Consider the following 25,837-nt stretch of genomic DNA (forward strand, 5'->3'; position numbering starts at 1 on the left):
CACCACTGTAATTACAAATGTTAGTGATGCACCATCTGTTGGAATGAAAATGCAATGCCTTTTATTACTACATGCATTACAAATTACATTCTAATAGATTGTGCATTGCAAACGTTAATGCAGAGGTCTGCCTTGGATATGTGGATTTCAAATCATCTTAGACTGGTGGCACAACTAGTAATACATTAATGTAACATGTTCATTAGCACGTAAGACTGAATTGCTTAAAATGGGAAACATTTTCCTACATTTAAATCAGATTCCTGGGCACTCTTTACCTCAGACATCATAAAAAATTGGAAAGAAATGTGTATCTTGTTGAGCAAGAATGAGAATGCAGAGGCCAGTATTGGGAGTTTCATATCGTGCAAGTAACCTCTTTATTGTAAAGGGTAGATTTCAGATTTAAAATCAAATACTGCCTCTCTGAACGTTGTCTTGTGGCATCAAAGCTTAGACCAAAAGGTTTGAAATTATATTATTGTTAGATAATGAAATCTGCACCACACTGATTGCCATACTATCATCCTTTGACATCCTTTGTACTTCAAATGATACATTTTTGCTTGCTAAGGTTGTACTCATTTTTCACAGCACTTAATAACTATTTTGTTGCTTACTTTTATTGATTTACCTTTATATTGTATTGTTAGTGAAAGCAAGCATGAATAAGAGGTTCTGTGTGCACTTTATATATGATGCATTAGCTTCCCGTGACAGTGAACTGAAGTAGTTTAAAAGGTACATGAATGGACAAACACATATACCCAAAATAAACTACAAAAAGAAAGAGCCCTAGACTTATACAGTACATCCAACTACAATGTGAATGTTTAAGTAAAGCACATTTAGGTAAGCTGAGAAAATGAGAAACTCACACAAGACCTCTACAAATGTGTGTAATTTAAAACAGGCGGTGGTAGAAAGAAACCTTAGTATACCCTGATTTGGATTACTTGACTATTTTATGTGGAAAAATGAATTTTTAAGACATTTTTGAATAACTGAAATAAGTCTGAAATATTTAGTGATAAAACTAAATTTTATGTGTCGAAAACAATAAACGTCATTGTTTCAGTTTCACTTGGAAGACATTAAATATACACTGTTTAGAAAAACTATAGTCAAACTGTTTATTGCCAGCTGAATTCTCTGGCTTTTATTAAAATTGTGTATACCCTTTTGCAACAAACCATTTAGTGCCTACAAATAATGCACATTTAACTTAGAATTATAAAAATAGGCTCCCTGTAATACAGCTGCTTTCTTCATACAAGCATTTGTCCCCCTATTTTGTTTTTCCTGCAGCCTTACAGTTACTTTGTCTTTACTTTGGCACTTGGAAAGTAACTAAATCATCTGTCCATTGGGTAGCACATCATTGTGAAGAACGCATTTGCTTTGGTCCCTCGTATTTAGGTAGAAGAGGAATGACCTCTAACCAGTCACTCCCAAACTCACACTTTCGTGAGTAACCTCCTATGTGCATACTGTGCTGTCAGCTCTTGGCTAGAAATATCGTAACCTCTTGCCAAATCTCCTTGGTAGCAGTGAGTTTATGATTGTATTTATTAATAAACTAGACGGTATTATATTGCACTTTGAACCGTCATCTTCCAGATCTAGAACTAGTGATTCACAACATGATATATCATTATGCATCACTTATTAAATTTAAGTTCATGACACAACAGAAAATTCAAATCATTTTTAAAATGTGACCAGCTATGTATTGCATAAGCCAGTGACTCTCAAAGTGCAGTTCTAAAAGTAACAGCCAAGGTATCTGTTATGACTCTTGAATTTTTGGGTTCTGGGACTCATTTCCATATTTTTTATTGATTTGATTTATTTTTTCCTGACAATTATTTGTTATTTCTCTATAATGCTGATATCATTGCAGCATCATTTTTGAAAGGATATATATCTGTGTCTGTTTTTTGTGACCATGGCCTATTATTTATACAACTATCTGCTGATGCGTGGTCATTGGTGTTGTGATATATGACATAATTTAGTTGGTGATGGTGGCACGGTACTGCTGGTATTCAAGTATCTAGATTGAACTAATTTTGGAAAATTTATAGTAGAATGAGCTTTGGATCTCAGATTAACTTTAGGAAATTTTTCATGATTGATTTTTAGATCTCATATTGGGTTTTCTTGATTGGTTTCTTTCTTGATTTCCTAGTTTAGATCCTTGCTTACTTTTTTAACATGTATAATTTTTTGGTGTACCTGGTGTTCCTTTCTTCTAAGGCAAAACAGTATCTGAGCAAAGCCATGTTTAAAACTGAAATATACTTGCTCTTTGCTGATATTAAAATCTTGCTTACAAATTTGTTTGTATTAACATTTAGTCATCCAATTACCTTATTTATCAAATCAAATTGTATTTATGTGCCATATTTTGCAATGAGTGTAATAAAAAATCAACTTTGCAGATTTCCAGGCCTTATATCAAAAGAAAATGATCCAACAAGTAAGTGACAGGGAAGGTAGTAAAACCCCAAAATTCTAGGGCAGAATTGGATAATTAATGACCAAAATGGATCTTGTCTATGTCATTTACTGAAATTAAAATAAGATAATAAAATAATATAATGCAATGGCAACTCAGAGTGTAGATTTCATTGTGAATTTTATATATTAACTTATAGAACTGACTAAATAAATATGTTTTTAGCCTAGATTTGAATACTGAAACAGCACCTGAAATTTCTACCTCTACAAGAAGGCGATTTCATAGATAGGCTTTAGAAATGAAATCGCAACTCTAGGGACTGTAAAATATCCTACCTCTGGGGATGGAAGCAAGTGGCAAGAATTATAAAGAATTATATGATTACTCAAAAATTGAGGCCCAAAACCATGCAAAGTTTGAAAGTGAGCAGTGATATCTAAAAGTCAATAATACATTTTACAGGAAGGCAGTGTAAAGATGACAAAACAAGGGCAATATGGACATATGGTTTGGTTCTTGTGAGCCTACACACCTTGGCATTCTGAACTAACTGAAGTCTATTAAGTGACACTGACGTGCATTTACGATTTTTATTGTTTTATTACCATCTTTGCTATTTACTATATTCTATCTGCTTTCAAAATGGACAGCATTCTGAATTAACAATGTAGTCCTTTCTTTATTTAGACTTGTTTGTTTTTTTCATTAAAATCAGACCAGTCCTCTACATCTGTACTCTTGTTTGAACTTCCCTGCTGTTATGACTCTGGAGGACATCTCTAACAAATATAAACACTCTTTCCAGCATTGTAAATGGTGCTACATGTTTCTCCTCCTACACTACTTGTGTTCTTCCTGCAGTGGTCACAACTCTCACTGTTTCTCTATTCTCTCTGGCACACTCTTTCTTTCTTTCTTTCTTTCTTTCTTTCTTTCTTTCTTTCTTTCTTTCTTTCTTAGGAATTAACAATGATGATGCCATGCAGCCTACACCATTGCGAATTGCCACAAATGGTGGTCAATATAAGTTCTGCCAAGCTAGTTCCAGTATTTCTGCATGTCCAAGTCTGCTTCGCCAGGGTGTCTCTGGTGTTGTGCTCAGTGGTTCCCAGTGACATGCCTGCACACATAGTCTGTAGAGCTCTTTCCCCACAGCATTGTGTAATGAAGTCGGTCTATGTTGTAGATTGTGTGCATACATAACTTCAGTGTCCTCAGGTTTCAAACCAGCTGGTACCACAGTCACATCAGTAAAGCCTTCACTTGACTCAAGATGAATCTCTGCTAGTGAGGAAATTCCCAATAAGAAATTTTGCTTCAGCTGGCAGGGTGGCATGGATCCTTTGCAGCAACTGGCTAGCCTGCTTCAAGTGAGTGAAGTCTCAATACCTCCACCATCTTCTCAGTGCTGTACCAATAGTGCCTTGCCATATCTATTAGGCAGCAGACCTGGATTTTTCAGAGTTCATTAATGATGATTAGACTCTAACGGGCTGTGTGAGTTTGAGGTTTAGGACTGGGTATTCTAGAGTCCAAAAGATACTGTCAGAGCTCCAGTCAACACGGTGCTCAAGAAAATTCCAAGGTCTGAGTAGACTGCAAAGAAAGACAGAAGGCCAGAAATTGATAGCTGCCGATTGTCCATTAAAATAAAAAGTTCCTTGTTAATATTTAGGTTTCCTCCTTGTCATAACAAAAAACAGTCCAGTGGCCTCCAGGACAGGTCTTTGGCTGCAAATATAAACAAATCCTTGTCATCCTTCAGAAGCAGGTGGATAGAGCACACACTGTCTCAGCAAATGTCTTCCATTCCAGAAATAAAATCATCAGCTCTCTCTGAATACTTACCCTGCTCACCTAGCTCTCTTTCTCATGGGTAGGGATTAATTTGTTTTGAACCAAGTCTTGTAAAACTTGACTTATTTGTATGGAATGTTATTTGTTATTAAAATCAATAAAATCCAAAAAATAAAGTTAAATTCAAATTTAATTCTTTCTTTCTTTCTTTCCTTCCAGTCCAGCAATGATCCCTGACTATTTCTGGACATCTTCTTTGAAATCTTCTAATACAATCACCATTGGGTGCCTGGCTCCTGAATCATTCTAATGAGTTAGTGCAGCATCTGCACCAGTCAATACCAACTTAAATTTTATCATCTGCCTTTGGCTGTAATATTTTTACTTTCATATTTTGTGTTATACTGCTGCAGCTTTATCTCAGTGAAAGTGTCATCTTTGTCACTGTGCCTACTGTGGTGCATATTTTGATTTATTATGCTTCAGCAGCTGTACATTACTTTTGTAAGTACAGATTTAGTTAACGGAATTGTAATACTAATTTTTATAAGTTCACATACCTTAACAATATTGTAATAAGTGCTGAGATGAGAAATTTTGGCACCACATTCATTATAATTATCAGCCTATTTCCTGACATCGGTTCTCCTAAATCAGTTATCCAGGTGTTGGCACCATGGGAAACTGCTATAAAAGAAAATACCACAGAGCACTCTGTCTGACTTTCTTGGAGGCAATAGCATGGCTTCCACGTCTTCCCACTGATTCCTGTTCACCCGCAGTGATTGCTAACCCTCTCTCTTTGTAAATATGAAGCCTGTCTGCCATCCTGCCAGTCTCAGTTGCTACTAGGGCTTTCTTTTTATATTCATTTCTATATGAGTCTGTAGAGTCCATCTCTGTCAAAGATAATTCATGAATTCCATGTGGTTGGCTTCTGCTGTGTGGGTTCTGTCATTACAATATTGTCAAGGCTGAGCATTTATTAAGGATTGCTGGCTTAAAAACCATCTACCACACCTTCTAAATCTGGTTCTCCACAAGGCAGGAACAAGCCATGGACAAGGTGCCAGCCCATCACATTGAGAAAACACCCAAACATCAGCACTGAAACCCACCTATCCCACATGTCTTCAGACTTTGGAAAGAAACTAGAGAACCCAGAGGAATCCCATACAGACCTGGGGAGGACAAGCAAACTGGATGCAGTAAGCACATGGAACTTGAACCCTGGTCTCCCTGTTACAAGGCTGCAGAGCTACCACTGTGTGGCTGAAATCCAGTACTTTAAAATACAGGTTCAGCATAAATGCTTTTAAATGTTAACATTGTGCCTTACAAATACATGGAGTAAAATAAATGTGTTATCTGTTATGTAGAATTCACACTATGGAATTACTGTTTGCCAAGTAGTCAAACCATTGATTTGATTTTGGAAAATTGGTCCTTAGTCTAAAACAGTTTGAGTATCATTGCTATAGACTGGCTAATAAAATTGACTTTGACTTGCCCTTTCTTACTGCAATTGCCTGCCGAAGCTATGATTTTTTTATACATAATATTGTTCTTATATAATTACTGCTTCGACCTTTAATAAAAACATTTTTTTATAAACAAAAGGAACTAATTTAGTTTGCCTTGATCATGCATATTTTATGGTGATTTCTCTGTTTATGAATTGCAATTTTGGCCATCTTAAATGTATAAAGTAATACAGTGCTTTGTGTAAATAGGAAATAAGCTATGTAAAGAAAAATCAAATTAAACTGAACAAATGGCAGCTTGTTTTTAATATATTAAATACTTCATATATATATATATATATATATATATATATATATATATATATATATATATATATACATTGTATATTGTGATAGATGGCATGGGTGGTGTTTGTAGCATAAATCAATAAAGCTGGAATACTTAGATGAGTATCATTAGGCTCTGAGGGGGAAAAGTATAGACTCCATTTGGGCCTTTACTTATATTCTTGAAATAGTGTAAAGTAGATTGGAATTTACAGATTTGCCTTTTGGATACATTTTTTAGAATAATCCTGACACCATAAGTAACCCCTTAATAATTATATTAACAGCTGCCATCCTCCTACACATATTAAACTTTTGAGTAAGAACAATAACTCCCTGGGAGACTTAAAGGAAAATTAGCTCTGAGGAAAGATATGAAGAAGAGTGTATGTGTTTAAGTTGTGACTTTTCATTGGCAAGTATTGACCCAGCTGAACCTTACCTTGGTCCTGTACCACTGGGCAACTCATTACACTGTGTATAGACACAATTGTTAATTGTAATGTTACTTTAATGTTTTATTTTTCTCTTACCTTTCCTGTAAACTAATTGGGAATGCAGCTTCTTACTGTTGTGGTTTATGGTAGTCTCCAAATCTGCTACTGCCATTCAGATCCTATTTTAGATTCAACAGACAGAGATTCATAACTTTTTTTACAGGCACGTCATTCATTCTTATTTAACAGTAGTTTAGTATTCTTTTTCATGCCTGAAAACAAAACAGGGTATAGCAGTTACTGGTCATTTCCCTACAGTAATGGAAATGCTTTTGACACACCAAAGAGTTACTTCAGCCATGTGTGGATGTAATATCCAGCTGCCTGACAATGATTTTGTCAGATTGATGTTGAATCAAATTTCTTTCATTTCAGTTGTAAGGAAGTAAAATATCTGAGCTCACTGTATTATCTACTTTAGGACAATCATCATAAAACATACTTTCTGATTCTCTAAACCTACTACAGGCAGAACCCTATAAACATTTGTTGTCTACCCAGTGCTATACATTTTTTGTTACAAATCAGTATTAAGCTTAATTTCTTAAAATATACTGGACTGGTGGCATTTTAAAAACCTGATATTTCATTCAAAGAACATTTTAACAGTGAGACATCAAATTTGAAGCTCTGATTTAAATTGTAGGACATGCTTAAAACAGCAATCAGAGCTAATCTTCTGTGGACTTTACTTAACCTCTGCATTAAATTCTGTTTTTGCAGCTATGATAAGCTAATACAGTCCTGATACAGTCCTTGGTTACTTGTATTGTGATTTATTGTAAGAGGTTACTTACATCAAAATGAAGGAACAGAAGTGTGGGCTTTTATATGTTTTTCTGCTGTTGACTGCCTGATATGTTTGTAATTAACTTGTAGTGTACAAAGCTAAATGAATTATTTCTTGCTGGGTATTAACTTTTATTTACCTTTAACATGATTTTGACATTTAACCACCAAGCTACCCAATATAACTTGAACATAAAAATAATAGTCCTCAAATTTAGAAATGTTTTGTAAAATACAGTACATTGTCATTTTTTTTTGTTGAAACAGTTATTTATTAGTTTTGTTGTTGAAGCCAGTGCCAGTTAAAATAGGGGCTTTTGAGTGGAATTAAAAATGGAGGTTTACTTACTATGAATCATAAAGCCAAGTATAGGAGTAGATCCTGGTTGTTTTGTTGTTTCACACTTGATTAACAAGTGACAAGATTTATGAAGCTTCACGATTCAGTCATATCACACAAATAAGTCATTATTTGTGTTGTTATTTTTGTGAAGAAAAAATGTAGAGAAAATAAAGCAATGGTGTCACAGTGGTATGCAGTTAGTTTGTCCAGGATGGTCTTTCTGTATTGAGATATGATCTTAAATTTATGTTGTGTTTATCAGCTATGAATATAACAAGAGGCAAATTGTTCATTTTAAGAAACCTTGAATATACTGAAAAGACGTACTCCACTGAAACTTTAGCCACACCAATGGTACAGTTTAACAGCAAAAGAGATTCACAGCCTAGTAAGTTCCCTGGAGAGGAAGGAACGCATGCATGAGTAGCTGCAGTTAGTCTAATGTAGTGGGTGTTTTGTGGTCTCTTATCTCAAAAGCTAAAGTGAGTCAAAGCAGAAGCACTACTTCATCATTTAGATGCTCATTCACATTACGGCCCAAAACTAAGACTGGAAAGATTCATACCATCATTAATTCAATATTGCATAAAAGGAGAAGAAACATCCTTCCTCACTTTACCACTATCCCATCAGTTCTAACAGTTTACCAGATATAATTTTTAAAATCTTTCCATTCCTTCTACTACTAAAGAATTTAATACCATAGAAGATAAGTTTTTAGCAAACAGAGTACTTTGATGTAACTGTATATCAGTATACCCCAATCACATTAACTGTGTGTATATCTTGAAAGCAGTCAAATGTAAAAATATTATAATATTTACATTTTTGCTTAATTACATCATTAAAAAATGATGTTTCCAAACTATAAGTAGGGTGCTCAAAAAGATTTAAATTGATCATCGAATACCTAAAACAGATAAATGGTTAAATAACTAAAATATGGAACCACTCAGACTTGTCTAAATCTTCAGTTAAAAATGAAAAAAAAATTGTGAAATAATTTTATAAAGACGACTACCATATTTAGACTGATCTTTTTATTACGTAAAGTAATATCCTAATGGTTGGGATTTCTGTGTTTTGCCGTTTTTTGTACCACAGCTTGAAAATGCAATTGGTATAAATCTAGATGCCAAGCAGAGGCTTCAAAACAGAGCTTTTTAAAGTGGTCGGGTGAAAGTCCGCAATCCACTGTCCTTCTTTACGCATGCTTAAAAATATGCTGTAAATACATGTATTATTTCAATCTTTATATAGAATACACTATTGTGGCTGTTCGTTTGTCAGTCCAGGATTTTAAATCACCTGTAGCTCACAAACCGTTTGACGTATTGACCTGAAATTTGGTACACATATACTATGTGATGTATACTATCTGCTTTCGGGGTGATGATTGACCTCCAAGGTTATTCCTCTTTTTATTCTTATTTTATTTTATTGTAGAATCAATTTTCGGCAGCGGCCAGCAGGGCGGCCGTACAGCACATGCATACGGGTGCCGTTCAAATCCCTACCACCTTCGCCATCACTTCCCCTACCTCTTCTTATCTTAAATCATTCGTGAGGCAGATTGAAGACTTAAGTGCCAACTTAAGTAAAAAATTAAGGAAAACATACTAAGTAATTACAACACAAACACTGACTTAATCAGTTTTAACGTGAAAAGATGCAGATGAAAGAAGAGAAGAAGCGGGCCTCTAGGGTGGAGAAAAGAAGATCTGCTTAGGAAGCAGCAAGTGTATCAACCTCTGAGCAAACAAATGCTAAACGTACAGAGAAAGAGGATGAAAACTAAGAATGCTCAAGTCAAGTGTATTCACTGCATGTATTGTGCAGTGTGCTGTTACTGGTATTTTAATAAAACAACACAGAGCTGTAATTTGTACTCACAATTAAATCTAAAATATGCAGGAGAACAGATGTATCGTTCAAAACTTGAAGCAGGTATTGCCTTATCACTTACAAGCTAAAAGTTCTTACAAAATGAAGCATAACTTAACTAGCTTGGAAAAAGTTAGCCATGGAAAAATAGCGAGCACAAACAAAGATTGGGACTAATTATAAGAGTGGGTGTGGAAAAAAATGGGAGCAGAAGAGAGAGGATGCAAATATAGCACTTTTAGAGTGGAAAGTTTCAAAACTAGGTGTAAAGAAAAAAATGGATATGGATGGTAATCTCAACATGAATGCTGGTGAGATACCTGAGGATATCAGTAATATTAGGAAGAACTGCACAGGCCAGTTAGATATCTATTTTATCATCTCGCCACTTCTCTCTGCTTCCACCAGTCCACACAAGAATTCCTCGACACTCTGGCACCAATTCCATGCTGGGTTCTACTCAGTTATTGAGACAGCACTTATTCTAGCTGTTGTTTCATCTGGACATGGCAAAAGAAAAGACACTCTGTGTGAAAAACAACAGAAAGGTTTAACTTATAGCTCTGTATGGTTCAAAGAGAACCTATTTATGTATGTGGTTTTATTATCAGTGAACCTATTATCAGGAACTCTGGATGGAGCAGTAGTGCTAGGAAAATTTTATTATAGGACTTTTTGTTTTATTTCATTTTGTTCATATAGATTTAGCCAGTTCTCATGATGTGGCTGCTATAACTGGCTTCTCTTTCTTCTTGGAAGGCTGGTACTTCTCATTAACTGGTAATTGCAAAGCACCACATAGGCATGTCATAGTCATTAATGAATAAGTGTTTCTGCTCAATTTTATGTAACTTTGCCTTGTTTATTTGTAACTGTATCTGTTTCTTGCTGTATTGTTGGTGGCGTCATCATTTATGACTTTTATGAAGTCTCTCGTTCCAAAGCAAGCATGCTCACATGTAGGTATACAGTATTGTGCAATGTTAAGTCACTCCAGCCATGTTATGTATTGTCAGTTAATGTTTGCTTTGGTGATTGCTCTTTGATTGCCTAAAGTAAAGAATTGTAAATCATGATTTAATTTGCCTTCTGCTCTGTTCAGTTTTTGTTTGGTTTATTGGTTTCATGACTCCTGTCTGGTTAATAACTCACAAATGGAATTGTTCTTTCATTCTTTTTATTTTTGGACTGTGTTGAAAACAACATCTTAAGTATCAAGCCTGTTTGCCAATTGCAATATATTATATAATATCACTTTTATTTCATTACTCAGTGTGTTCCATTTGGTGGCTGTACACAGTTGTGTGTCTGAAGGTTATCTTACAAAATCAGTCCTGTGAATAATGCAATAAATAAGGACCTCCTTGCCTCCTCTGTTGTCAGCTTTATTATTGTCACATTAGTTGTCCTTAGTGTGACAATTCTGTATAAACCCAGTCCAGTTTGGGTCTATATGATATTTAATAAATGTGTTCTGACAATGAGACAACTCAATGATCTCTTTGGCTCCTTTGTTACTCTCGTCAGCCACAATCCTCAAGAAGTTCCTTCCAGGCTTTACCTCTCTCTTTCTCTCTCTCTCTCTCTCTATTGCATTCAGTCACTCCATTATGTAAGAGCAAATCAATCTGCATTTAACTGGCCATTACTGCCACTGTGCCATTAGCACATCTTGGTTATTAATGAATCTGTCAACCTTAAAATCTTTATATTGCATATTTCACAGTAAAAAAAAAACACCAAGATAGATTGTTGCAGTAATCACATTTATGAAAAGAAATAAAAAATAGATTTTTGTATGTTAAAAAATAGGAAAACTCATCCCATGTTTTTAGAATGATTCAAAATTTGAGATTTACTCCTGCATGGCTTCTAAGTGTCTGAGTCATAAATTATTTTTTTAATAGTTATTGTACATTTGACTTCGTCTAATCAAGGCTTTTGGTGTCTTCAGAATTCACACATTCCTTTGTTTTGGGGATGAATGCTGAGACTTAAGCTCACTCTTTCCAACTTGCTAGCCAATAAAGTGTTATGTTTTTTTATTCTGATACCGTTCAAGTTAAGATGCACTTTATAAGGATGTAAAAGAGACAGTCGATGCTACTAAAAACCAATACAGAAGAAGAGACGCCTTTGTACAATATGAGATTGGTGGCAGACAGATGAAACACAATTTTCAGCTTGTATTTACAGAGAACAGAAAGAAGCCATTAACTATGAAACCATATATTGGAAAATCAATAAAGACTGAGAGAGCTAGATATTTCTGCATTTTTAAAGAGAATGACTGAATACCATGGAGAAAAAAGCTGTTTCCTATTACATGCTGATAAGGATACTTTCAAATAGCTTCAGAGCAGCGTTTGGCCACTTTATGTCAAACTGCGCACATCAGTGTGTATAAAGTGGTCTTTTATAGAACTGGACTAGTGCATAAAGCATCCCTTCTGCCACGCCACTCTTAGATACATTTAAATAAATCACCTAACAATCAATCAGTGCAAGGCAAGGAGAAGCAAAACATCCGACTCTGAGTTGACTGCTTACGATTTCAGTTATTTCTGCTGCTGTGCAACAGCAAAGTATTTTTTTGTCACACATGCATTATTTTATGCTAGCTGAGTTAACTGGTATTGCATCGGTGAGGTTATTAATTGTATCTGGATTTTTTGGCTCTAAGGCAAGCATGCTAACCCTTACACCACCACTCTTCAGTTTGTTTTTCTGTTTTTCTTTTTATATTTCTTACCACTCACTGTTTCCGTACTGACCCCTACTCTCTCTTCTGTTTCTTTTTCCGGTTTCTTTGTGGTGGCGGCCTGCACCACCACCACCTACTCAAAGCATCATAATGCACCAACATTGATGGTCTGAAACTCAGAAGTCTACGTGACCATCATCATCAGGTCCTTCCATGAAAACCCTAAATACAAAGAGGACTGTTTGATTTATGTTAGGTAGATTGCCCAGAGGGGACTGGGCGGTCTCGTGGTCTGGAATCCCTACAGATTTTATTTTTTTTCTCCAGCCTTTGGAGTTTTTTTGTTTTTTCTGTCCACCCTGGCCATCGGACCTTACTTATTCTATGTTAATTAATGTTGACTTATGTTTATTTTTTATTGTGTCTTCTATTTTTCTATTCTTCATTTTGTAAAGCACTTTGAGATACATTTTTTTGTATGAAAATGTGCTATATAAATAAATGTTGTTGTTGTTGTTGTTTTGAAAGTGTGTTAAAAAGCAGAAAATAAATTATTCCATTTTAGAACAAGTATGATCCGTGATCCCAGTTTGTCGGCTGTGATGGTTATGACTACTCACTATGACCCCTGAGCTGTACCCCGGCACCCTAAGGGGCAAGGCCATAAGTTATAAGTCTAAACCTGATTTATGCCACTTCAGAAATAAAAGACAATCAGCTCAGGCAAAGTTGCAATGGTAGTGTAATGGCAAGAGATTATCCTTGCAACTCCAAATTGCGAAAATAAATCTGAAGACATTATGGCCTCACCCAGGGCAGCTTGAGACCATGACAAAAAATAGTAAGGGGAATAGTTGATTAAAGAAAATGTTTAAAGTATTGGGGGAAAAAACCTGGTTGAAATGCAAGCATGCCAAAAACTACACACTGATCTTAACTTGTTTGGTGCTGTTTCTATTTCAACAGATCACACTGTAGAATTTCATGTCAGTCACTATGGCCCAAAGATTTCCCAATCTTCTCCCTGGCAAGGTTATTATATTAGGCCTGGGAATTTAAATTTTTGTGATTAATATGGCCTGTTTAACATGTGTTGCATCCAGGGCTATCAACAAGGTAAACGCCTCAGACAGTGTTTTGGATAGGGCGTCATTTTCATTTAATTTTTTTTTAACATTCCGAAAAAATAATTTAAAAAGTTAAGTGTGTATCTAAAGAATTACATACACATCCCATATTGTATTTATATACTACCTTTAAAATTTTTATGAAAAGAACTTTTGTTTAAAGGTTTCAAATTTCATATTACGAAGTTTACAATGATACAGCACATATCAGTACATAGCACTTGTGTTCATTTTCTTGATTTATACAATACTGACAAAGGTGCAGAGGAGTGGAAGGAAAGGGGATGGAGACGTGGGTTTATGTCAGCCATGCTGCTATGCTAGAGAAAAGTCGCAAAGGTAAAAAATTATGCTTTTGTTTTACATTTCATGTTTCTGTAACAAGATTGATTCAATGTTATATCACATAAGTGCTAAATAAGTTATCATTGAATGGCACTAAAATAAAAATATTTCTCTCCTACCTCTGTTTTTAACTCACTAATCATAAATTAGTCATCCTGATCCAGACATACCAGTGTTAAGAAATTTGTAAAGACTGTTGCCATACTGAATGCATTTTTATTATTTTGTATATATACTAATGAGAAGTGCAATTTATTTTGTTAGAGGAGTAATAAACCTCATGTTATTGTTCATAATTTGAATAAATATGTACGTCCCTCTAAGCTTTGCACAGTGGTTGCAGCTTGTTGAGTTTTCCCATTTTACTGAATATGAATTCCTTTCACATTCTACAGAGGTGCATGTTAGGTTGATCGTCCTACTATGAAAAAGCCCGGGATTGTGTAGTAGTGTGACCTGCATTGCAATGAGACTCCATGTAAAAGTGACTTTGTTCCGGTGCAGCTCTGCTATGCTCCGGTTCTCTGTGATAATGGAAAAGAAAAAGAGGAATAAAAAACAGGTGGACTCTAATTGCTATGATCTGGTACTGTGAACTTAGGAGATCAACTTCAGGACCTGCTGAGGACTATTTTGAATAATTTGCTTTTGAGAAAAGTTTGCCACAAAAAAGTAAATAATGCATTCACATACTGTACATTCTAAGGCATAACATGCATCAAAAACAAATAAAAAAAACACCATAAATGTCATCAAGTGGAGAGGGTTCTTTTTCCCCAGGTTTATAACATTCTCCTCTTCACTAAAAGGGCAGTTCCACTTAGAGAAATTTACCACAGGTCTGAATATTGAGGTCAGCAGGAACAAACCTCACACAAATATGAGAACGAGCAGACTCCACACAGACAACACCCAGGTGCGGGGTTCATGAGGTAGCAGTGCCATAGTGTTACATCCTCAAAAAAACGAAAACATTTAATGACATCAAGTTAGCAAAATATTCTAGTTCCTTCAGCAATTACCTTAAATATTGGTAAAATAAATTTTAATTGCAAAGTATACTTGGATAGATTATATTGTTTCCAACTGAATAGATTTAAGTCATTAAACTGGTGCGTGTTACTATATGTAATATTTTTAATATACTTTGGAGGATCATCCTTTCTTTCTTGCCTCAGGGTGCTACCAATGAGATAAAGACTAACTTGTAAAAGAAGTGGGACTCATTTTTCATTATAAAGGCAAGGTGTTTGTAATCTCATCATCATTTTAATTAAATGGCATAATGAGGTTCTCTAGCATTGACTTAATGTGAATATGTGCTTGCAAGCCTGGTAAAAAGATTCTGTGTAAGATATATTAGCCTTAAAACTAATGTGGCCCACTTCTTCACCCTACTAGTGCCACTAGTGCAGGTTGCTTTTGTCTGACATTACTTGAGTTTATTTAGTGAAGGAATGATATCACCTGTAGGGTTTGTATCTGTTTGGGCTGCTGCTGCTGGAATAGACTCTGGCTCTCTATCTGTTACTCTGAATTAGTTGCAAAAGGACCATTTTAGATTAGATTAGATTAGATTTGATTAGATACACTTTATTAATACCAAGGGGAAACTTAGATGTATACAGCAGCAGATACATAAAAAACAAGAATAGAGACACACAGGACAAATAATATAGCCAACCAATCAGTCAGTGATTGATTAATTAAATTCCTTACCAATTATATTACCCAGCATTCTTAAACCCAAGCCAGTCAGACGTACACCAGTTCAGTGCAGAAAACAATAACAAGGCAGTTTCAATCTTCTGAAATGTCTGATGTATTTGAGACCATGTGTATATTATATACATATGATATGGCTTCATTATTTCATCTCTTTTATGTCCTGCTTTTCATAATATGCATTATCACAAGGTCTTTTAGAAAAGACGTGACAATATTGCAAGTGAAGAGGAATCAAAGATGCTTTCAGAATATAAATATACACTTTTTGATACAAGCTGTAGCAAGTGAAAGAGAAGAGAAGAAAAAAAAGTGCTTTAACAGATGTACATCCAAAGCATGGCTTATCTTTAACAGATGTGTACCCAAATTGCTTCATATAAAATGTTTTCTTTCAATATTAAGAACAAAATGCACAGTTTCTACTTCAGAACTAGCTGTGTTAAGGAGCCTGAGGTCTTTTCTAAAATACCAATGCAGTATAGTGAACTCATAAAGCATTCACAACAGTATGCAGCATAATATTAGATGCTGGTATCTTCTCATGAAATACCACAAAGGCATAGTACCCTATAAATGTAAGCATTAATGATAACTGAATGTATAATGAACAACTCTTGCTTTTACAGAACTATTGATCCGATGGCACTTTGTGTTACTTTGCAACATATCCACTCTTGTATAAATGCAGTAAAGGTCAGTCATAAAAAGAGATGAAGGATATCTGGTAAGAACAAAAAACAAACAGTGTTATTAACTTGCAGCTGACCATATTTAGTATTCAAAAGTTTTTAAAAGTTTGTAATTTTAAATATATTACATATGTAATATATTACATATTACTTATTCACTGTTTAAAACTAATTATGGGTTTCTAGACTTATACATATACTGTATGCTTTCTAATGCTGTCATTGTGGCTTTCTACATTGGCTAGTAGCTGCACCATATTATATATACAGTACCTCTGTGTGGATTTCTCACAGATACACCTCTTCTTTGAGAAGAAACACTACTTTTCTCTGATGGCAACATGAATTAGACGATCTACAATTCTCCAACTTAAAGTTTAAATCCGAACAATATATTTGATCTGTTTTCGCTGTTCTGTTATTTCACCGAGTAATAATTTCCGTTTGTTTGCGCTAATGCGATCTTTACTATCATTTTTTTGAGACTTTATAATTTTCGTGCTTCCATTATCTCTAACCTGATCTGCATGTGTATCGCTCCAACGTTTTTGAATTCTTTACGACATTCTACTTTGTCATCTACTCTTTGTCATTTCATTTCCAGCCCTGGACGTGGTTAAATCTCTTGCCAAAAAAGTCTCGTCTCACGGGATGTGAAAGTGTCTCTTTGAGAAAGTCACATCTTGTCTCTCTCTAAAAAAATTTTGTCTCGTCCCCAGATTTTTTTATATAATACAGAGACATATATGTGTGTATGTGTGTGTGTATATATGTACATTCTACTAGAGCAATTTGGTAATTAATATAGAGCCTAACTCTCAACAATAGCAGGTGCCAATCCAATGCTAAGAAAATCATTTACAGTAATCCCTCCTCGATCGCGGGGGTTGTGTTCCAGAATCCCCCGCAAAAGGTGAAAATCCACGAAGTAAAAACCATATGTTCATATGGTTATGTTTATATGTTTTAAGCCCTTATAAACTCTTCCACACTATTATAAACATTTCCCGCACAGTTATACAGCATAAACCCTTTGTATTCTCTTAAATATTAGGTAAGATTCATTGAAATTATGTATGTAAACACTGTTTATATACAGTAAAACCTAAATATTATTTTAAAGATATCAAGCGTCTCCGATATCACAAATGTCATAGACATTACAATAGACAGGCCACCAGCAATAAATACGTACAATGCAAGAAAAATTGTATACAGTAAAATGTTTGTACAGTGACACTAAACTATGTACATGTAATAAGTACTTAATTATGGTTACTCACCAACAATGACACAACAACTTGTCCGATAGCGATGAGCTTAATTTTACTGCACAACAAAGGAGAGCGTTACAGCTTTTCTAAAGGAGCTTCTTCAGGCGATTGTGTAGCACCGCCGTTGTTCTTCTTCCGGCAGTCTTCAATCCAAATCCCTAAAACAGATTCCATCCAGACAACCACCTTATTAGATAGATAGATAGATAGATAGATAGATAGATAGATAGATAGATAGATAGATAGATAGATAGATAGATAGATAGATAGATAGATAGATAGATAGATAGATACTTTATTAATCCAAATCCACTTACAACTCATTTTGTGCCCTGGTTAACGGACACTGCGGCCTAGATCTTATATTCTTTTCCTACTTTTTAAATAAAAAGAATGGTGGACTCATTGATGCCGTAATGGCATACTGCAGCGGTGTAGCTGTTCCCTTCTTTCAACATATCCAAAACGTTTACCTTTTCAGCAATCATTAGCATCTTCCATTGGTGCTTGGGCACGGCCCCTGAAACAGCAGCAGGAGCAGATCGCTTTGGATCCATAACAAAGGGCGTGACTATGCACAAAGATAAACACAAAAGAGCACAAAAGTTAACTCTTTACACAGCGAAACACGTTGATTCTGAATGAGCAAGGCGAGACTTCCTGGTTAACACAGCGGAATTGAATTCAGTGCTCTGTTGCTGAGCCAATTAGCACACAGGAACTTAACTGTGTGCTCTGCTTGGGTAGCTTCTCAGTCATCCACCAATAGCATCCCTTGTATGAAATCAACTGGGCAAACCAACTGAGGAAGCATATACCAGAAGTAAAAAGACCCATTTTCCGGAGAAACCTGCGAAGCAGCGAAAAATCTGTGTTATATATTTAGATATGCTTACATATAAAATGGTGCTGCTTAACATTTATAATGCATTGGTAAGGCCTCATCTGGAGTACCGTGTGCAGTTTTGGTCTCCAGGCTACAAAAAGGACATAGTAGAGCTAGAAAAAGACCAGAGAAGAGCAACTAGGCTGATTCCAGGGCTACAGGAAATTAATTATGGGAGAAGATTAAAAGAGTTAAACCTTTTCAGCTTAAGCAAAGGTAGATTAAAAGGAGACATGACTGAAGTGTTTAAAATTATGAAGAGGATTAGTATAGTGGATTGAGACTGTTATTTTAAAATGAGTTCATCAAGAACACAGGCATACTGTTGGAAACTTGTTAAAGGTAAATTTTGCAAAAACATTGGGAAGTTTTTCTTTAGACAGAGAACCATAGACACATGGAATATGCTACTGACTAGTGTGGTGGACATTAGGCATTTTGGGGCTGTCAAAATTAGAATTGGTGTTATTGTAGAATAATTAAGTGGATAGGAACAATGAGCTTTGCTGAGCTGAATGGCCTGTTATCATCTAGATTGTTGTAATGTTCTAATGGTCAACAAAACAGCAAGCCGGCCTAGCACCTTCAGCACCCAACCCCCAGTTGCGGCATAACTCGACCTTCAGCTAGCTAAATCTCCTAAATACAAACATTTGTGTTATGAATATATAACTTTTTTTAACAGTTTGTTCCTGTGAAAGAAAGTTTACTTGACCAAAAATAAAAACTACAACTTTGTTGATATTTAAAACCACGACTGTCTCGATATTTTAGTTTATAGTTTAAAAACGGAATAAGAATCTGAAAATCTAACAGCATCACATTAAAGTCTGATAAATTCTGAAATGAATGATACCAAGCATATATATATATATATATATATATATATATATATATATATATATATATATGTAGGTTTTAAAATAAACCCAATTTAAAGCATTATATAGTAATATATATATATATATAAATATATATATACAAACACATACATACAGAATACGGTCTGCACACACTCTAGAATGACTAAAAAGGAAGAAAAATTTGAAAACATCTGACTTGGCAGTCACAGTCACAGTGAAGCCTTATTCAGGTGTATTGCTATTGGTATCAAGGCGCTCCAGTTTGTTGATACACTAATGCTGAATAATTTGTTGGCTGAAAGTACTCAGTGTTAGTGTGTCAGAGAGAGGATGTGCAGCATAATTTATAATGGCACTCAGTTTTTTCTTCATTATTTCCTCCACTACTACCTCAAACACATCCAGAGTGTGTCCCATAACTGAACCTGCTCTTTTAAGTAGCTCATTGCACTGGAGAATTGGAAATGTAGGCTGACCTGGAACAAAAGAATCACATATAAACATCAAGATGTCTTGCAAACTCAATAGGCAAGATGTCCCTCACCTACACTGATTACCAACTCTCTTTGTCTTCTTAGATGTTTGACATCCATCCAACCATTCATCTACTTCTCAGTCTTTATCTATTTTAACGTCACAGGGAGCCATTGTCTATTTTGACCACACTGGGTTCAAGGGTGACGGCCAGCCTTAAACAAGACATGGTATACTCACACACACAAATGCATTCCTATTAGGCAACTTCAGAGTTTCAAATAAATTAAAATTTTATTTTTTAAATTAGGGGAGGAAAGCCTATGAAGAAATGAAGCGACTTCTACACAGGAAACAACTGAGCCCAGGATTTTAAACAAACACTCTGTAGATGTGAGGTCACTGTTCAGACTTCATACTATAAATACAAGATATAAATACAAGATATTTGATATTTGTGAAAAAGGTTAGCAGAAAAATTTAACTGGAAAATATTGAGAAAAAATGGTGTATAATCTCTTTTGATGGTCTCTCACATTTTTATCTATGTCTCTGCTGAGGAGTTGTTCAATGAGACAGCAGGGGTGAACTCTGGATGTTGGGATTAGAAGCTGACATTCTCATCTAGCTGAGCTAAAAAGAGAAACTCCACTCAGACTGCTGCTGAAAAAACTGCCTGCAGCTGACGGGTTTGTTGTCTAAAAGTGAATATTCCTCTCAGCTTCGTTATAGTCATGCTGCTGGTTACATTTACTCATTCACAGAGTGATTCCAGGCCACCCCATCATTTGTCTCTCTTTGAGAAAGTCATTCAGGGTGTCGCTCCTACTTAAATCTCTTATCTTTCCCAAGACAGTTTGAGGTGAGATATGAGCTGGAGACAGTGAGATTATTACCAGTCATTCTAATCAAGATGAACTAAAAGTCAGAAACTTCACTTATCCAGCTGCTGAAAAAGCTATATGTGTTGATGGTCTTGTTGTGCAGCAATGTACAGTATGTCCCTTTCAGCTTTGCTGTATACATGCCACTAGATACAGACATCTCTCAGATCAGTTCTTTATGTAATGTATTAATCATATATGAGGTATTGAAGTTATATGAGATGGTATACATGCTAAAATAGGCATATATTTCATTTTTTCTAAATACAACTGACAATCAAAAGTGGGACCACAGCACATGGAAAAAAGTAATTTGGACTCAAGGAAACAATGCAATCAAAACATACACCACAAAACCAATGAAAAGTGAGACAGTAAAGCTAATCATTAATTACCTTAATATGGTATTTGAAAAAAGATTTTCAGAAGCCAGCAATGTGAAAAAAGTTTTTCTATGGTAATCAGCACAACTCTGCATCTAGTCCACTTGACATAAACTTTAAGATGATGTGAATTTCCAAGTTAACTACTCAATTAATTAGCAGGTTGTAATAAAAGATGCAATATTATTGCAATTGTATAATATCAGTGCATGCTCCAAACCTCCCTCCCTCTCAATATCCATTTTATTAATTGTGTAACGAAGTTAAGCATAAAATATTAAGAGTTATCTATACTAATAAAAGGCAAAGCCCTCACTCACTCACTCACTCACTCACTCACTCACTCACTCACTCACTCACTCACTCATCACTAATTCTCCAACTCCCCGTGTAGGTAGAAGGCTGAAATTTGGCAGGCTCATTCCTTACAGCTTACTTACAAAAGTTGGACAGGTTTCATTTCGAAATTCTACGCCTAATGGTCATAACTGGAAGGTATTTTTCTCCATTAACTGTAATGGAGTAGAGCTGCAAAGACGTAGGGGGCGGAGTTTCGTGTGACATCATCACGCCTCCCACGTAATCACGTGAACTGACTGTCAACGCAGTACGTAGAAAACCAGGAAGACCTACAAAAAGCGCTTAAGAAAACATGCATTATATAATTGAGAAGGCAGCGAAACAATAAGAAGCGAGCGAGTGGCATATACTACCATATTCATGAGTGCTGCTACCTCGGAAAGAAAGCAAGGTGTAAACCTAAACTTTAAATTAAGTTCATAGACAGGCTACCGCTGGCGTTTCACATGCCCACAGATAATGCGGGATACAAGTTTAATGAGAGGACGCAGGATATAAACGAGTTTTGATCACTTTGTAACTAAGTTAAAATTGTAGGTGAAGGGGTGTGCTTATGCAAATTCCGAGAGACTGTGTTTGTGGGGGATTGACAGTTAAGGCGGGTGGGGGAGTCACGTCATCATCTCCCCTCCCATTTACCTCAAGTTAATACACACTCTGTCTCTAGAGTTTCAACACACTGAATCCTCCAGGCACTACTTACAAAAGGTCACATTGACAATCGTGTTACGCTATTTTTAAAATCTTTCCTTTTCTTAGCACAAGCACAGCTGAGAAGCTTCATGCATGTGCTCCATAACGCGTGAAAAATAATGCATTTAATCACACTTTGCATTACAAGCAAAGGGAGCTTTTGTCAATGCATGATTTCCTGGTACACCGATTACATTGATCAGCGCATCCCGATTCATTTTACCCTCGCACCACCTTAGTTTGAGAAGAAGTATGAAAAATATGAGGTTAACACAGAAAAACAGATCACCAATTCAAGCTTTATGAATAATCGATTCGCCATCAATAATTGTTTTGGTAAAGCCATCCTCCTTCCATTTTATAATTTTTCCGCCACTAGCCATGATTAAATGAACGGTAAAAAGTAAGAGCGGCGAGGTGACTTATTTAGGCAGGAATATATATGATAGCAACACTCATGACAATGTCAATCATGTTACGTTATTATTAAAATGTTTCCTTTTCTTTTTCATTACTTCTTTAACACACTACTTCTCCGCTGCAGGCGGGTATTTTGCTATATATATAATATATGAATTACCTCCAAAGAGCGCTGAGACTTTTGATATCATGAACGTGTGTACAAAGGGGTCTCCTGCCCAGCAAAAGTCGAGCAGCCAGCGCGTGCATAGCTGTGCCGGCCTTTGAGACGCTGACTGCGCTTCTGCCTTAAGTCAAAGTGAGCACTTTAAATTTTTTTCATCCGCCCCCTGAGCTATAGCCCAGACAAGTGCAAACACGGGACCCCTTTTCTACACCACGGCAAAATAATATTAAGGCGATTCACACTTTCTTTTGCACGTATACGATTATCAGGTCCTCAGCTCGGATTATGAACACACGCATACGAGTGGAGGACTCACAGTGCCATCACAGCCGATTAATGGCGGGACGTCTCACCAGTCTACACAAGACCCACGCGACTGTCCCAAAAGGCGATCATAACGCCAGCGAACACATCTCTCTATACTATATAAAAGAAAAAGGCAACTTTCCTTTCTTTACACCTTTTTTCCTTTTATCCCAAACCAAAGCCTTTCTCTCTTAACACGGCAGAGGACACAAAAATAATTTTCTTTAATTGCCGGTAAGGCACATTACCAGAGGCACAAATTTGAACGCTTCACATAGAAAATGTAATTTCTATACCACAGCCGTCGTGTAGCGCCTTTCAAAAGGGATCTACTACCGAGAGATGATCCATATACATTTTAGCTGCTGTTAGTTACTTACCTGTTTTGTTACACAGTCTTTAAAATGTAGTTTACCCGCAACCACTCCAGTAGTGCTCAATGTACCTGTACTTCTTAAAACGTTAATGTTTTACTGTTTAATAACTTATAGACTATATTTCATTATTTTTCCCTTGCACTCAGTGACCAAAGCTATACACACACATATAGACACATACAAACATACACACAAGTATATGTATGTGTATATATATGTATGTATGTGTATATATATATATATATATATATATACACACACACCCCTATCTAGATTATATATATATACACACACACACACACACACACACACACACACATACATACATACATACATACACACATATATATAATTTGTGTGTGTAGATATGTATATAGATATGTAGATATGAAGATATGTATGTGTATATATATATATGTATATTATATATATATGTATGTATGTGTGTATGTGTGTGTGTATATATATATATATGACAGCAGCAATCCAAGCTGTGAGAAAACAGTAAAAAGGAGGCGTGTCAGACGTCGTGGTACATTTTCTGATGCAGCTACGAAAACAACTTTGTGACGCTGCCACCAAATACACAAAACAATTACTTTGACAATCATGTTACATTATTTTCAAAATGTTTCCTTTTCTTTCTCTTTCCTTCTTTAACACACTACTTCTCTGCTGCAAGCTGGTATTTTGCTATATATATATATATATATATATATATATATATAGATAGATAGATAGATAGATAGATAGATAGATAGATAGAGGTATATATATATAGATAGATAGAGATATATATATAGATAGATAGATAGATAGATAGATATATATATATATATATATAGATAGATATGAGAACAACATAGATAGATAGATAGATAGATGTCATATCAATGACAAAACAATTACATTAACAATCATGTTACGTTATTTTTAAAATTTTTCCTTTTCTTTTTCGTACCTTCTTTAAAACACTACTTCTCCGCTGCGAAGCGCGGGTATTCTGCTATCAACAATAAATAGAAAGTAATATGTTTATTTTGTGAGCTATGCTTTAATTCATAGCATGTATATAACTACTTACCAGTGTTTCACATTTATTTTTTACGGTATATATTCTAAGATGCAAAATGGAAAAGGTATTCTTAGCTGGGGTGGCATGGTGGTGTTGCTGCCTCGCAGTTATGAGACCCGAGTTCGCTTCCTGGGTCCTCCCTGCGTGGAGTTTGCATGTTCTCCTTGTGTCTGCATGGGTTTCCTCAGGGTTCTCCGGTTTCCTCCCGCAGTCCAAAGACATGCAGGTTAGGCACATTCTAAACGGTTCCTGGTGTGTGCTTGGTGTGTGTGTGTGTGTGTGCCCTGTGGTGGCTGGCGCCCTGCCCGGGGTTTGTTTCCTGCCTTGTGCCCTGTGTTGGCTGGGATTGGCTCCAGCAGACCCCTGTGACCCTGTAGTTAGGATATTGCAGGTTGGATACTGGATGGCTGGATGGATTTTTAGCTGGCTTATACGGTACGTTTTAAATTTGCTTTCTTTAACTTACATTCTGCTTTTGAAAATACCATTGTAACCTTGGTGATAAGGGTTTTGTAAGTATGAGAAGTCTATTTAGAGTAGAGTAATGGAGTGTCTCATGAATTCTGCATTTCCATATTTGGACAAATGACTTCACAGATTTAGATTCTATTTCAGTATTACTATTTCTATTTACAGTTGAGAACAATTTGGGGACACAAATTGGTCTAAAATCAACTTTTATAAACAGGGCAGGCAAGGTTGTTAAAGATTTGCTGTTTGTTGTTAGGGCAGTCATTTCAAAGTTAAGTTAAAACTAATTGTGGAAACCGAGGTTTATGCCGACCACCATACAACATACAAAGTTAAATGTATATTTATGTGTGTGTAAGTTTGTAATGCAAATCCACACCATTAAACCTGCCTCAACCAACAATGATAACCCCATTTGTACAGGGAATCAGTATAGGCTATTGTTTGTTGAAAATTATTTAGTACCCCCAACCCCCCTTCCACCAAGGCAGCACCAGGTGCTACTACTTTTGTTTGTCCAGTATGCAAATCTACACCATTAAGCCTCTGTTCTCCAAGTTTTGCACAGATTCTCTGTTAGTAAAGGGGAAGATCCCAAGCTATATTTGTTCTAAAATTTAGTTGGTTCCTGGGTAATGCCAGGTACACCAACTAGTTAAATTTAAAGAAATGATGTCAGATTCCAATTTTTTTTTTCAACGTTTAACACATTTTGTAGTCTTTTACAGTCTAGTCATTTTTATTTCTATAGAAATTTCTGTTTTAATAGTATTGGTGCAATTCACAAAAACCTCTGTTCCATTCCAGTTCCAACTAGGAGGAGTATTCCTACACCATATCAAAACTTTCTTCTCAGATTTTTCTCTTCTTAATGATTTTGTTAATATCTGAGCAGATTCATACAGTTAATTAGTCAGATTTTTAATCTAACTTCCTTTCCCATTTTTTGTGTCAATGGTTGTTTACCTTTCTTTATTCTTCCTTTCACGGCTGTTATAAATTGTTCCCTTTTCTCTTGTATAGCTTC

The sequence above is a fragment of the Polypterus senegalus genome, chromosome 4 (assembly GCF_016835505.1).
Source record: "Polypterus senegalus isolate Bchr_013 chromosome 4, ASM1683550v1, whole genome shotgun sequence".
NCBI lineage: Eukaryota > Metazoa > Chordata > Cladistia > Polypteriformes > Polypteridae > Polypterus > Polypterus senegalus.